Below are 16,864 nucleotides of genomic sequence, written 5' to 3' on the forward strand. Positions count from 1 at the left end.
TCATATTTTATATGCATTTCCAAGTAGAAGCAAATCAAAAGAAATCCCCCAGGAAATCAAATAAGAAATCCTCCTAAGCAAGATATTCGATGTCCACCTATTATTGTGGAATCTCTACTAATAAATCCTTCTGGGGAGGGAATGGTGGTTCAGGCCTGTAATCCCAGAGATTTGGGAGGCTGAGGCAGAAGAATCACAAGTTCGAGACCAGCCCAGGCAACTAGCTAGATCCTGTCTCAAAAATAATAAAAAGGGCTGGGGCTGGGGCTTAGTGGTAGAAGACCTCTAGGTTCAATCCCCAGTACTGCAGGAAAAAAAAAAAAAATCCATCTAATAATGTGTTGTCCAAAGTCCAGGCAATTTACAGTCTTGCCATGTAACACCATTTGTTCTCTAGGAGGCATTTGACAAGAGAAAGACGGGAAGGATGCTTTCTCCTGCTCCCTCAGCACTCAGCATTCTCTTTTATTTGTCACGTGTCTTAAGAACTAAATTTAGAAAAGAAATGAAAATGCACTCCCTGCCTCAGCTCAGTTCCTGACAATTAGCCATGCAGTCTGCAGGGAAAGCAGCACCCCTTTGCAGTCACGCAGAGTTCCGTTAGGACACACTGTGCCCCCTAGGAGTGGCATTGGAGTCCAGACATTAGCAAAACCTTTCACCTTTCACAGGGTGTTTATTTATCAGTAGAACTGAAAACTTCCCCAACTGCTTTTTGGTTGGACTCTGGGCTTTTACTATGTATCCCTCTTTGTGTTTGGCTTATCCTGGGTTAAAAGAGTCGCTGGGTGAGTTGCGATCCCAGCTACTCAGGGGCCTGAGGCAGGAGGATGGTAAGTTTGAGGCCAGCTTGGGCAATTTAGGGCAACTCTCTGCAACTTAGTGAGACCCTTCTCAAAATAAAAAATTTAAAATGGCTGGAGATGTAAGTCCGTGGTAAAACACCCCTGGGTTCAATTTCCAGTACTATTGGAAAAAGAAAAGAAAAAGAAAAAGGAGAGAAAGAAAAGTTCAGGGTGTTCTCATACAGAAACCCCCAATCATGGGCCAATTTAAAAGCTCTTTTCTCCTCAGCTTGGGCCTACTTTATACTCAGGGTGAACGAGCAAATGAAATTTCCTTTAGTACCTCCAGCCCACCCCACGCCTGTTCCTGGTTGGTGTGCAGAGACAAGGGGGTGGATAATGGGCAGGAGAAGCCGCCTTTGATCCCACCGTTCTTACCTGGCAGGGCAGACGCACAATCTCTTCTAGGAGAAGCTGTCTGGTGGGTGAGTGCTTCAGAGCCTCCCACACTGGGGATTCTTCTCCCACCCGGCGCTTGTCCCCTGGCCTTCTGCCAGCAATCCTGACAAAGCACGACCCAGGGACCAGACCAGCAGCATGGTCATCGCACCTCAGAAATGGAGACTCCTGGGCTCACCCACACATACTGAATGGGAATTTACAGTTCAACACGCCCCCAGAGATGTGAGGCACAGTCAGGCCTCCTGACCCCCAGCCTTGCATCAGTGTCCCTCTCTACTGGGTCACCTTTCCCCTCCAGACAACTCCCTCCAGTGTCCCTTGGTCTATACCTGACCCCTGGGGAGCAGGCTTGCCCCTGAGGGAGTCACCCTCAGGCAGAGCCTCTTTAAGAGTTTGCTAGATGGAGTCAGGTACCAGCCACTGTTCCCTGAAAGGGCAAGGGACATACTTCAGATTCTCCAAGTATTCTCTGGAAGCTTCCCTGGCTGGTTGAGATGATGTGGAAGCACTCCTTCCTGCCCAACAGGAAGGAGTGCTTCCTGCTGGCACAGTTCAGCACACCCATATCTCTCTCCAAAGAAATCCTCGCAGCCACTGCCACCTCCCAGTGAAATCCCAGCGCTCTCCTTGGAGGAGGGTTACAGGCCGAGACAGTTTCATGGTCTCTCAGAAAGTTTCATCTAGGGGCTTGTGTTAGCTATCTATTGCTAGGTACATAAATATCCCCATCTTAGTGCTTAAAACAAACATTTATTAGCACATAGCTTCTGTGTGTTATGGGTCGAATTATTCTCCCTCCCACCCACCCGAATTCATGTGTTTAAGTCCTAACCCTTGATGACTTAGAGATGAGCCTCTATTTGGACAGAGGCCTGTAAAGAGATAATTAAGGTCAAACAAGTTCATAACAGTGGGGCCCTAATCCAATATGACTGGTGTCCTAATAAGAAGAGGAAGAAATGCCAGGGAACTGTGCACATAGAGAAAAGGTCTTGCGAGGACATAGTGAGGGGGGGGGGTTCTGTCTGAAGCCAAGGACAGGGCCCAGGAGGAACCAAACATGCTGACTTTATTCTTGGACTTCCAGCCTCCAGAACTGTAAGAAAATGAACTTCCGCTCTTTAAGACCTCCCATCTGTGGTATTTTGTTGTGGCAACCTGAGAAAACTAACATACTGTGAGTTAGCCAAGCAGTTCAGCACAGCTTAGCCAGGACCTTGGGTCAGTCTCCCTCCCAAGGCTGCAGCCAGGATGTCTTCTGGGGCTGTAGTCATTCCAAGGATCCACTGGGGGAGGATCTGCTCCCCAAAGCTCACTCTGTGACTGCTGGCAGGCCCCAGGGTCTCACTGACGGATGGCCAAAGACATCAGCTCTTTGCCACATGAGCATCTCTGCAGGACAGACAGTTCATGACGTGGAAACTGGTTTCTCTCAATGTGAGAAATAGCAGAAGAGAGGGGACCCAATAGAAACACAGTCTGTTGTTGTTGTTGCTGTTGTTGTTTTGTAGAGCTGGGGCTGGAACCCAGATCCTTTGACATGCCAGGCAAGAGCTCTACCACTGAACTATCCCTCCCAGCACCAGTGGTCTTTTTATAACCTAATCTCATGGTGGCATCCATTACTTTTGCAGTTTTATATTGAGAGAAGCATTTAAGGGGAAGAAATTACACAAATGCAGATATCTCAGGAGATAAGGATCATCAGGCACTATTATAGGGGCTGCCCAGCACTGTGGTCCTGCATTCTAATGTAGATGTGCTTAGCACCTATGGCATTGTTCTTTGTTTTTATGTCTTCAGCTGAAACAGAGACGACAAGGAAAGGACCATGTAACATCCTATTACATTGGTAATAAGAAAGAAGTCAGAGAGTGTGGGTACATATATATCCTAGTGGCTTTGGTGGTGGCAAGATAAATAAATGTCTAAATGGTTCTATTTTCCAGTGAAGTTGGAAATGTGGTCACTAGCTAGAAGTGGGATTGTGAAGGGTATTGCAAAGATGGCAAGTTCTACAGCAGCCTCATGTTCCTTCCAAGTTCCCTTCCATCTTATAGAGCTGCCCAGCCAGGAACTACATTTCCTAAATTCCTCTACATCTAGATGGTACCATGTGACTATTACCTACAGACTAGGAAGTAGAAACTATTTGAGGCGTTTCCTGGCTAGGAGGGTGAAGAAGTAAGTAGGCCTTTCTCCATCTTCATGTTCTGGGAATGGAGAACTTCAAGGTTCCAGGAGAGAGAAACTGTAAGATAAAAGACACCTGGGTCCCTGAAAGTGGCCTGCCAACCACGAATACATGTTTTGCACTTGTATGTGGGCAAAAACCACTTACTTTTCAAGCCACTGAAAATTTAAGAGTTTGCTGAGAGGGGTAGCATCACCCTAACTAAGCTGGGTACAGTAAGTTTGAAGCTTACAAAGCCATATGACTTAATCAGGGAGTGGACATAGAGGGTCCACCATAGAGGTGCTGTCAGTGAAGTAGTCCATCATCTGAAGAACCTTGCTGACCTAGCAGATCACTAGACAAGGGTGACCCATTCCAGGTAATTGACAACCAGGTTGTCAGGGCTGCACAACAGCGACTGCAGACCAAAGACTTCTGATCTCTGTATGCCCCAGGACCCTTGTACAACCGTGAGGGGGAGTGTCCTGAAAAATGACTGAAATTGGACTTACCACCACACATATACCATATGGGTTTGAAATGACTGTGACTCATTCTCCATAAGTGCCAAAGACATCACACATTTTTACTTGCTTTAAATTAAATTTAGTCGCCAAGACTTCACCCTGCCAAGCTGGTGGGAGATCAATCCTGAACATCATTGGTGCTCTCTCCATCTCCGTAATGTTGCATGTCTCAAATGAAGGAAGGCCTATCCTTCAATTCAGATGAGTAGTGCTGACCTCCCACAAAGAAGCACCTGGAGTCTTTTGCCTCCTGCTATATTCTCCAGTTTGCACTGTGAATAGGGCCAGGTCACTCAACTACTTGAGGAACAACCTCAGGAACCTCTCTGTTCTTTTCGCCCGCCCAGGATCCGGTCTTGGTCCCCTGCCCTTTCCCCCACTGAAATGCAGGCAGGCTACATGTGGATAGCTTCTGCCTTCTAATCCAGCAACATAAACTTCCTTTGAGGCAAAGGGTAAGTGGTGTGAAATTCAAGGAGAACCAAACACAGACAATCCCTTCCAGGGATAATGACAGTATCAATCACATAGGAAGCATGTGAAACCGGAAGTGTAGGACCTGTCATTGAGTTGGTTCTGAGTTATTGTTACGAATGGAAAGTCTTTCCAAGTAGAGACATTTGTCCTCCACCTTCCACATTCCTTAATCTTGTCACCACACAAAAAAGAAACTGAAAGTTTTAGACAAGTCCTTGAAAAATCTTAAAATCCTTCCACTTAGTTCCTGTTCTCACCAAATAAGTGCCACCACTTGATGAATGATGTCATTACCGCGGCCTAAGCACAGACATTAGGCCTGGTTTATAAACACTTGGCAAAGCCAAGGAGCTGAGGCAGACATGAGAAAGCATCTCTATTCTCCAACTGCAGACAGCCTCCAGCTGTCAGACTCAAATCCATCACCTGTCACACCGAGGACCCGCCTCCCCTAGACTATTTCCAGCCAACCGCGGGCGCTGCAGGGCTATGGAGGCGGGCTCTTTTATGGGGGCGGGGCCGCCTCTGACTGGCGCCTGACTGAACTACCTGACAGCCATGCAGACCCAAACTGAGGCTGCAGGACTTACCTGCCTGTTCTCTCCCCTTCACTCAGGTCAGACCTGCATTATGGCTGAAACCACTCTCTCAGCCACTCTGGTTCCCTCGCATGTTCCTCTCCTAGTTTCTTTCACATTTCTTCTTGTCTTGCATTTGCTCCTGGGAGAATTCAGCCTTAACACCCTCTCTCCAGTAAATATTCTCACTTATCATATCATTTATTTAGATAGCAAATATTAGTTCAACTCACTTCCTGTATTTAAACTGTGAAATGCAACCTATAAGGAAAAGTGTTTTAGGTCTGTTAAGAATTCTCCCTGCCTTAAAGCGTTAACTCCCGTTTGGACTGCAGCTTAAAGTTTATTTTTGCTAAACTTGGCACCTGCTGCTATTCAGTCTGAACTTTAAAATCTCGAGTGGCTATTGAGTTCCCTCATGGCTCTTAACTCTCCCTAGAAACTCTGAACAATTTAAAAACGAAAAGTCAATGACATTTAAAAATACATAAAAGCAAAATCACGACATTCAAAATAATGTAGAAGATACAGGAAGAGAATTGCCCATAGTGCCATTGTCCTAACACAAGAACTGCCATTTTAGGGGCCTACCTCTTTCCCTCTGCTTCTTGCTTTCTTTAGAGTACCCTTTTCTCTAGAGAACTGTTTATAGATCTGCCTGTGGTAGGCATGAGCCCTGGAGGCACATCAGAATTACTTCCCTAGCTTTTAAAAATGATTAAGATCTGGCCCTTAGACCTTCTTTAAAACATGATTTTTCTTTTTTGGAGCCCAGGGGCAGAGTTGACCAGATTTCTTTACCATCACTAGTACATTCAGAGAGCCTGTTTTCTTATTTTACATAGTTTTTTCATATTTGGGTTTTTTTTTTTTTTAGATATACATTAGATTGTATTTTGACATTTTATGCATACATTATATATTATTAATGACCTTTCCATACCTCATCTCCACTGGTAGGCTTCTGCTATGAGTATCCAATGGATTTGATACATGTTCTTAAAAATGTATCTTGTCTTTATAAATAGGTAGTGTTGCTTGGGTGTGTGTGTTTTTAATGTATGTTCTGTAAATTTCATTGTTTTTTACCTCTTCTCCTTCATACTCTGTTTAAAGTTCTATTCTTATTGATGTATAAATTCTGCACAGGGTTGCTTAATCTGACTTTCCATTCTGTTAGTGATGGCTGCCCAAGGGACCTTTGACTCTTCCTAAATGCAGCAAAGCTGCAGCTAACCTGTGTTTTCTTGTGGGCCCAGGTGAGTATCCCTCCGCAGGAGTGTTTTAGTAGCCCTCAGATGATTTGGATGCATAGCCAGAGTTAAGGATCATTGCCAGCCCTCTATAAATTTTACATTTTAAGGTTTTTCTACACACTTTGGGACTGACTCTTTCCCAGCTACAATCTGAGTTTCTCAGGATTCTTCTTCTTCTTCTTCTTCTTCTTCTTCTTCTTCTTCTTCGGATACTTCTTTTAGTCTATAAAAATCTCCCTTTAGGACTCAGAATACTAACGTAGAAATGATGGCTCCTATCTTAAGTGTGATCCTATAGCTGGGAGTGATGGCACCACCCGCCCCCCCCCCCCGCCCCGTTACATCAGCTGCTCAGGAGGCTGAGGCAAAAGGATCATGAGTTCAAGGTCAGCCTGGGCAATTTAACAAGAGCATGTTTCGAAATAAAAAAGGCTGGGGATGTAGCTCAGTGGTGGGGTGTTCCTTAATACGACAAAGAAAACAATGTGAGCCTATATTTGAATTCTATTGTTGCTATAACAAAGTAGCACAAACTTAGTAGCTTCAAAATAATCACATTTTCTTCTCCTTCTGGAGGTCAGAAGTTGCACTATCAAAGTGTTAGCAGGCTTAAGGAGATCCATTTCCTTGCCATTTCCAGTCCCCAGAGGCCACCTGCATTCTGGGGTTCATGACCCCTTGCTGGCATCTCTCCAACCTCCACTTATCATTACATCCCAACCCTGGATGGGACCCTCCTGCCTCTTTTCTAAAAATTGGTCAATTACATGAACCCATCTGCATAATTCAGGATGATCTCCTCATTTTAGAATCCTTCGTTTAATAATACATACAGATTTGACTTAATACATTTCCCATGTAAAGTAACATATCCACAGGTTTCAGGACTTAGAACATGGTCATCTCTGGGGAAGTGGTCACTATTCTATCAATTGGAACATGATATTTCTTTGCAGTTCTTTTGGTCTTTGGTCTTATGGACTCTATTAATTCCAAAGTTACTTAGATCAACCCCTTCTTCCTCATCCCCTTCAGTAAGTTGTTTTGACACATCTGTCACATAGGTTCTTTGTCCCAGTCTGCAGTCTGGAACCCCTTACCTCCTAAATGTTTATTTTTATTTAAGAAAAAGTTGTGCACACTGGGTTACTATTTGTTCTGTAAGGTTGTATGGGTTCTGACAAATGTTTAGTGTCGTGTATCTACCATGACAGTAGCATACAGAATGGTTTTACCACTGAATAAAATTCCATGCTTTGCCTATTTAACCCCTTACTTCCCAGAACCCTGACCAAACCTCTGACAACCACTGATCTTTTTACTATCTTTAGTTTGGTCACTTCTAGAATGTCATGTTACTGAAATCGCATAGTATATAGCCTCTTCAGATTGGCTTCTTTTAACAGTATGCATTTAAATTTTGTCCATGTCTTTTGGAGGACAAAAGTTTCTGGAGATTGAGTAAAGTTGCTACAAACATTCTTCTTGTCCATTCTTCTTGATTGATAGCTCATTTATTTCTCTAATGGAATGCTATTTCATGCATGAATGTATTATGTTTGTTTATTAAGGGTGTTATGGTTTGGATTTGAGGTGTGCCCCCAAAGCTCACATGTGAGACAATGCAAGAAGGTTTAGAGGAGAAATGATGGGTTATGAGAGTCTTAACCCAATCACTGAATTAATTCCCTGATGGGGATTAACTGAGTGGTAACTGAAGGCAGGAATGGTGTGACTGCAGGAGGTGGGTCAATGGGAGTAAGACTTTGGGGTATATATTTTGTATCTGGTGAGTGGAGTCTCTCTATCTATCTATCTATCTATCTATCTCTCTCTATCTCTCTTCTTCCGGATCATCACATGAGCACTTCCTTCTGCCACTCTCTTCTGCCATGATGTTCTGCCTTGAGCTCCGAGGAATGGAGCCGGCTGTCTATGGACTGAGACCCCTGAAACCATGAGTCCCTAAATAAACTTTTCCTCCTCTACAGCAATGAAAAAGCTAAAACAAAGGGATATCTTGTTTGCATCTAGTTTCTGGAGATTGAGTAAAGTTGCTATAAACATTCTTCTTGTCTATTTCAAAATTGTCTTTTGCTTTTTGAGTTGTCTGTAGTAAGGATATGAATTAAAGTTGAACTATTTTTTCCCTATTCTTATTTCTCTATTGACTTTATGATTTTCACCTGACAATATTTAGATAACTGAGCATGATTTTTGTCACGTTTTTTGGCGGCCCTCTTGATTTGATTACCTTCCTCCATCCCAAGTTTAAAAACAACATTCTTCTGGGCTGGGGAGATAGCTCAGTTGGTATAGTGCTTGCCTCACATGCATGAGGCCCTGGGTTCAATCCCCAGCACCACCAAAAAAAAAAAAAAATATATATATATATATATATATATATATATATATATATATATATTCTTCTGAACATCTCTTCCATTACATATCAAAGGACTGTACATAGGTCTGAGACAGAGAGAGAGAGAGAGAGAAATGCTGAAGAATAGCAGAATAGCAGAGGGCCTGGGGGATAGTGAGCATTTTGCCTTTGACTTCTGCGTGGTCCATCACTGGGCTTCCTAGGGTCAGCAGAATGAGAGTTTTCATGGGTCTCTTCAAGCATTGTGGTTTTAGCAGCAAGAAGCTAAGTGCGCTGACTTCGCAAAAGATAGAACAAACCCTAAGAGTTTGTTTCCCCAAGTCCATCCACCCATCCCTATACCCCATTCTTTTGCAGCCCCAGCCCATCAGGCAGCCTCTGGTCCAGGGCTCCATCTTTCCCCCTGCCTGGAAGGCCAAGTACGAGAGCAGCTTCCCCCTGAGGGTGGTTGCTGTGTGTGTCCACACCCCTTGTCACTCATGTCAAGCTCCCCAATGTCTCTATAAAGTCACTGCATAAAAAGTCTTCCAAATCCCACCTGTGTGTACTGTTTCCTGCTTGAACTTTGACAGATCCTTAAAGGGGAGAAACACAACCAGGGAGCAAAAGGAAACTGGGAGGAAACCAACCCAGGAGTTTAGTGTGAAGTGCATTGTTATTCCCTACTCATCTGCTGACAGGGTAAGATGACAGAGAAGGCTGAGATCCAGCCACAGTGGCCCCCTTGGTGACCCCCACCACCCTGTTCTCCCAGTGCTCTCAGGGCTAACTCCATAGAAATCCTTGATGTGGTGGAATTATCACCAGTTTATATGTCCATCTTCCCCACTAGGTCGAAAACTCCTCAAAGCCCAAGATTTGTGTCCTGCCTCCTGCCTGGCTTCACCAGGGCTGCCCCACACAGAATAGTTCCTCATGTGAATTCAGATGAAGAAGTGAAGGCTTCTCCCACTATTGAACTCTGTGGGGCCACCCTTCTAGAACTTACCCTACCTTCTGGGAGGTAGAGCCCCCTCAGAAGCCCATGGTCATGTCCTAAAGGCTGACAAACCTCTGATACGGGAAGGCAGCTGAGGTGCTCACTGAAGACAACTTCCTCTTCCAGGACAGCTGCCTAACCTATCATGAGGTTGTTCTCACATTGTGACCCCAGGCTTCCCTGCCACGTTGGCACGGTTCTCCACCAGCTCCCAGCTGGTCCCCAGCACCCCTTCTGTCCCTGTTCCCTTTTTTTTTTTTTTTCTGTTGTTCTCAGTGTTACCTGAGGATCTACACTAGCTCCTTTTCACTTCCATCAAGAGACTCAATGACCACGCAGGTGGCACGTGGGGACCACATCTTCCCATCCCAGACCAGTATGCAGTCATTGAAAATCTGGGCTCTTTCAGATGATCTGGGATATGTACTCTTTTTATTTATAGAATCAATACTAAGTTTTGATCCATTTCAATTAATATGGGTTTTTAAACATTTTTTTTTATTGTAAACAAATGGGATACATGTTGTTTTCTCTGTTTGTACATGGCGTAAAGGCATACCATTTGTGTAATCATAAATTTACATAGGGTAATGCTGTTTGATTCATTCTGTTATTTTTTCCCTTCCCCCAACCCCTCCCACCCTTCTTTTCCCTCTATACAGTCCTTCCTTCCTCCATTCTTGCCCCCCTAACCCTAACTCTAACCCTAACACTAACCCCTCCCACACCCATTATGTGTCATCATCCACTTATTAGCGATATCATTCGTCCTTTGTTTTTTTGAGATTGGCTTATCTCACTTAGCATGATATTCTCCAGTTTCATCCATTTGCCTGCAAATGCCATAATTTTATCATTCTTTATGGCTGAGTAATATTACATTGTATATATATACCACAGTTTCTTTATCCATTCATCAATTGAAGGACATCTAGGTTGGTTCCACAATCTGGCTATTGTGAACTGAGCAGCTATGAACATTGATGTGGCTGTATCTCTGTAATATGCTGATTTTAAGTCCTTTGGGTATAGGCCAAGGAGTGGGATAGCTGGGTCAAATGGTGTTTCCATTCCAAGTTTTCTAAGGAATCTCCACACTGCTTTCCAGAGTGGCTGCACTAATTTGCAGCCCCACCAGCAATGTAAGAGTGTACCTTTCTCCCCACATCCTCGCCAACACCTGTTGTTGCTTGTATTCTTGATAATTGCCATTCTAATTGGGGTGAGATGGAATCTTAGGGTGGTTTTGATTTGCATTTCTCTTATTACTAGAGATGTTGAACATTTTTCCATATGTTTGTTGATTGCTTGTATATCTTCTTCTGTGAAGTGTCTATTCATTTCCTTAGCCCATTTGTCAGTTGGATTATTTACATTCTTGGTGTAGAGTTTTTTGAGTTCTTTATAGATTCTGGAGATTAGTGCTCTATCTGAAGTATGATTGGCAAAGATTTTCTCCCACTCTGTAGGCTCTTTCTTCGCATTGCTGATAGTTTCCTTTGCTGAGAGAAAGCTTTTTAGTTTGAATCTATCCCAGTTATTGATTCTTGCTTTTATTTCTTGTGCTATGGGAGTCCTGTTGAGGAAGTCTAGTCCTAAGCCGACATGTTGAAGCTCTGGACCTACTTTTTCTTCTATAAGATGCAAGTTCTCTGGTCTGATTCCGAGGTCCTTAATCCATTTTGAGTTTAGTTTCGTGCATGGTGAGAGATATGGATTTAGTTTCATTCTGTTGCATATGAATTTCCAATTCTCCCAGCACCATTTGTTGAAGAGGCTATCTTTTCTCCATTGCATATTTTTGGCCCCTTTGTCTAGTATGAGAAAATTGTATTTATTTGGGTTTGTGTCTGTGTCCTCTATTCTGCACCATTGATCCACCTTTCTATTTTGGTACCAATACCATGCCGTTTTTGTTACTATTGCTTTGTAGTAGAGTTGAAGATCTGGTATTGCGATACCCCCTGCTTCACTCTTTCTACTGAGGATTGCTTTAGCTATTCTGGGTTTTTTATTCTTCCAGATGAATTTCATAATTTCTTGCTCTATTTCTGTAAGGTACATCATTGGGATTTTAATTGGAATTGCATTGAATCTGTATAGCACTTTTGGTAGTATGGCCATTTTGACAATATTAATTCTTCCTATACAAGAACATGGGAGATCTTTCCATCTTCTGAGGTTTTCTTTAATTTCTTTCTTTAGTGTTCTGTAGTTCTCACTGTAGAGGTCTTTCACCTCTTTTGTGAGATTGATTCCCAAGTATTTAATTTTTTTCGATGCTATTGTGAATGGGGTAGTTTTCCTAATTTCTCTTTCTGAAGATTCATTACTTATGTATAAAAGGCCTTAGATTTATGTGCATTGATCTTATATCCTGCTACTTTACTGAATTCACTTATGAGATCTAAAAGTTTTCTGGTGGAATTTCCTGGTTCCTCTAAATATATAATCATATCCTCAGCAAATAGGGATAGTTTGAGTTCTTCTTTTCCTATTCGTATCCCTTTAATTTCTTTGGTCTGTCTAATTGCTCTGGCTAGAGTTTCAAGGACGATATTGAAAAGAAGTGGTGAAAGAGGGCATCCCTGCCTTGTTCCAGTTTTAAGGGGGAATGCTTTCAGTTTTTCACCATTTAGAATGATATTAGCCATGGGCTTAGCATAGATGGCCTTTACAATGTTAAGGAATGTTCCCACTATCCCTATTTTTTCTAGTGTTTTGAGCATGAAGGAGTGCTGTATTTTATCAAATGCTTTTTCTGCATCTATCAAAATTATCATGTGATTCTTGACTTTAAGTCTATTGATATGGTGAATTACATTTATTGATTTCCTGATGTTGAACCAACCTTGCATCCCTGGGATGAAACCCCCTTGATCATGGTGCACTATCTTTTTAATACGTTTTTGTATGCGATTTGCTAAAATTTTGTTGAGAATTTTTGCGTCGATGTTCATTAAGGATATTGGTCTGAAATTTTCTTTCCTCGATGTGTCTCTGTCTGGTTTAGGTATCAGGGTGATATTGGCTTCATAGAATGAGTTTGGGAGGGTTCCCTCCTCTTCTATTTTATGGAATACTTTGAGAAGTATTGGAATGAGCTCTTCTTTAAAGGTTTTGTAGAACTCGGCTGAAAACCCATCTGGTCCTGGACTTTTCTTTGTTGGTAGGCTTTTGATGACTTCTTCTATTTCATTACTTGACATTGGTCTATTTAAATTGTGTATGTCCTCCTCGTTCAGTTTAGGCAATTCATATGTCTCTAGAAACCTGTTGATGTCTTCAAAATTTTCTATTTTGTTGGAGTATAGATTTTCAAAATAGCTTCTAATTATGTTTTGTATTTCAGTCGTGTCTGTTGTGATATTTCCTTGTTCATTCCGAATTTTAGTGATTTGGGTTTTCTCTCGTCTTCTCTTTGTTAGTGTGGCTAAAGGTTTATCAATTTTGTTTATTTTTTCGAAGAACCAACTATTTATTTTGTCAATTTTTTGTATTGTTTCTTTCGTTTCAATTTCGTTGATTTCAGCTCTGAGTTTAACTATTTCCTGTCTTCTACTACTTTTGGTGTTGGTCTGTTCTTCTTTTTCTAGGGCTTTGAACTGTAGTGTTAGGTCATTTACTTGTTGAGTTTTACTTCTTTTATTAAATGCGCTCCATGAAATAAATCTTCCTCTAAGTACTGCTTTCATAGTGTCCCAGAGATTTTGATATGGTGTTTCTTTGTTCTCATTGACCTCTAAGAATTTTTTAATTTCCTTCCTAATATCTTCTGTTATCCATTCATCATATAATAGCATATTGTTTAATCTCCAGGTGTTGGAGTAGTTTCTGTTTTTTACTCTTTCATTTATTTCTAACTTCAATCCATTATGATCTGATAGAATACAAGGTAGTGTCTCTATCTTCTTGTATTTGCTAACATTAGTTTAGTGGCATAATATATGGTCTATTTTAGAGAAGGATCCATGTGCTGCTGAGAAGAAAGTGTATTTGCTCTTGGTTGAATGGTATATTCTATAAATGTCTGTTAAGTCTAAATTATTGATTGTGTTATTGAGATCTATGGTTTCTTTGTTCAATTTTTGTTTGGAAGATCTGTCCCGTGGTGAGAGAAGCGTGTTAAAATCACCTAGTATTATTGTGTTATGGTCTATTTGGTTTCTAAAATTGAGAAGGATTTGTTTAACATACATGGATGAGCCACTGTTTGGGGCATAGATGTTTATGATTGTTATATCTTGCTGATTTATGCTTCCCTTAAGCAGTATGAAATGTCCTTCTTTATCCCTTCTGACTAACTTTGGCTTGAAGTCCACATTATCTGAAATGAGGATGGATACCCCAGCTTTTTTGCTGAGTCCATGTGCATGGTATGTTTTTCCCCATCCTTTCACCTTTAGTCTATGGGTATCTCTTTCTATGAGGTGAGTCTCTTGCAGGCAACATATTGTTGGATCTTTCTTTTTAATCCAATCTGCCAGTCTATGTCTTTTGATTGATGAATTCAGGCCATTAACATTCAGGGTTATTATTGAGATATGATTTGTATTCCCGGTCATTTGGTTCATTTTTAAAATTTTATTTATTTATTTATTATTTTGACACAACTTGGTTCCTCCTTTATTTGACAGTTCCTTTAGGATAATTCCTCCCTTTGCTGATTTGCTTCTTTGTTTTTTATCTCTTCCTCATGGAATATTTTGCTGAGAATGTTCTGTAATGCTGGCTTTCTTTTTGTAAATTCTTTTAGCTTTTGTTTATCATGGAATGATTTTATTTCATCATCAAATTTGAAGGTAAGTTTTGCTGGGTATAAGATTCTTGGTTGGCATCCATTTTCTTTCAGAGCTTGAAAAATGTTGTTCCAGGCCCTTCTAGCTTTTAGGGTCTGGATTGAAAAATCTGCTGATATCCGTTTTGGTTTCCCCCTAAATGTAATTTGGTTCTTTTCTCTCACAGCCTTTAAAATTCTGTCTTTATTTTGTATGTTCAGTTATTTTCATTATAATGTGCCTTGGTGTGGGTCTGTTGTATTTTGTGTATTTGGAGTCCTATAAGCCTCTTGAACTTGATTTTCCATTTCATTCTTCAGATTTGGGAAATTTTGATATTATTTCATTGAATAGATTGTTCATTCCTTTGGTTTGTTTCTCTAAGCCTTCTTCAATCCCAATAATTCTCAAATTTGGCCTTTTCATGATATCCCATAGTTCTTGGAGATTCTGTTCATGATTTCTTACCATCTTCTCTGTTCAACTTTGTTTTCAAGGTTAAATATTTTGTCTTCAATATCTGAGGTTCTGTCTTCCAGGTGTTCTATCCTATTGGTTGTGCTTTCTATGGAGTTCTTAATTTGGTTTATTGTTTCCTTCATTTCAAGGATTTCTGTTTGGTTTTTTTTCAATATCTCTAACTCTTTATTGAAATGATCTTTTGCTTCCTATATTTCCTCTTTTAACTGTCGATTGGTGCTATCATTCAATGCCTGCATTTGCTCTTTCATCTCATCATTCAATGCCTGCATTTGCTCTTTCATCTCATCATTCAATGCCTGCATTTGCTCTTTCATCTCATCGTTTGCTTCCCTAATCATTTTAATTATGTACATTCTGAACTCCCTTTCTATCATTTCTTCTGCCATGCTGTCGTTGGATTTTATTGATGTAACATCTAAATTTGTTTGGGTCATTTTCTTCCCTTGTTTTCTCATATTGTTCAGGAATCAGTGGGTCATTAAGATATTGCAGATTTCCTCTATTGACTTATAATGTCCCTGAAGATGCTAATATATCCCCTCTTATCCTTCAGTAGCCTGCAGTCTTGGAGGAAGTTGATAATGCGGTGCTCCACAAGGAAGCTGCCTCTCTAGGGTTAGTGACCCTCAGGTAGGGTATATTCCCTTATAGTGGGCAGAGGTGCCTCCATTTGTTGACCAATGGTCATCCAAAGGGGAACTAGGCTGCGGGCTGAGGCATGGCCTGTTTGTTCCTGTGTCTCTGGTTTTACCGACCTTGTGGGAAAACCTCACCCAGCGGGGAAGACTCACCCGGTGGGGAGGTCTCGCTGGTCAGTTCCCCTCCTAGAGGTTCCCCTCAGTCCACAACTACCACCTGGGCAGGGCAGCCTTCCCAGGCAACGTTCCCAGGGGCCCGGACCTACCTCCTGGGCCTGGGAGCCTCACCCTTCGCAGACGAGTCTCCTTAGGCTGCCTCTCCCAGAGAATCTGCCCGTAGTCCTGGAACCTTCGCTCCGCCCCTAGGCATGTCTCTGTGTGGCTCTTCCACCAAGAAGCCGGTCCTGGGACCCTGCTCTGCACCTAATCGCCTGGCTATGGGGCCCCTCCTCTGAGCCGCCACCTGGAACCCCGTACAATAGCTCCGAGACCCAGAGACCCGCCACATGCCTCCTCCTCTGGACAGCGGCCCGGTCTCCGACGCAGTCACTAGGAGTCCAAGCAACTCACTTCGCGTCTCCTCCTCCCGCCAACCGCCCGTAGCCCTAGGCAGTCACTCCGAGTCCAAGTGACCCGCCCTGTTCCTCCTCCTCCTTGGGGTAGCCCCCTGGGTGTTCAGGAGCAGTTGTTCGGAGACCAAGCGACCCACCGCGCTCCTCCTCCAGGCAGGCCACCGGTGTTCAGGAGCAGTCGCTTTGAGTCCAAACAACTCACCACTCACCTCCTCCTCAGGCAGCCGCCTGTGGCTCTGATGCAGTCACTCCTAGACCAAGCGACCCTCCGCGCTTCTCCTCTTCCTCCGGGCAACCCCCTGGTGTTCAGAAACGATCGCTCTGAGTCCAAACAGCTCACCACGCAGCTCCTCCTCAGGCAGCCGCCCGGAGCCCTAGTGGTTGCTCCGAGTCCAAGCGCTGTGCTGAGCCGCCTCCTCTATGATGATCCCAGTTGTCCATGTTTACCGCTCCAGCGGGAGGAGGGGCATCTCGCCGAGCAACTCTACTTCACAAAGTTCCCTGCGTTCTGGGGCTACCGCCCCATCCGGGACGCCTCCCCAATGGGAGAGACTCACCTGGGGGCTTTGAGTTGGTCCCAAGTCTCTCACTATCTCCTCTTTTGAATCCTGCATCCTGGAGCAACGTGAAATGCAGCCGCCCTCTAGTCCGCCATCTTGAAACTCTAAACATTTTTTAAAAATATTTTTAGATGTAGGTGGACACAATACCTTTATTTTTATGTGGTGCTGAGGATTGAACCCAGTGCCTCACACGTGCTAAGCAAG

Source organism: Sciurus carolinensis, chromosome 1 (genome assembly GCF_902686445.1).
Source record: "Sciurus carolinensis chromosome 1, mSciCar1.2, whole genome shotgun sequence".
Taxonomy (NCBI): domain Eukaryota; kingdom Metazoa; phylum Chordata; class Mammalia; order Rodentia; family Sciuridae; genus Sciurus; species Sciurus carolinensis.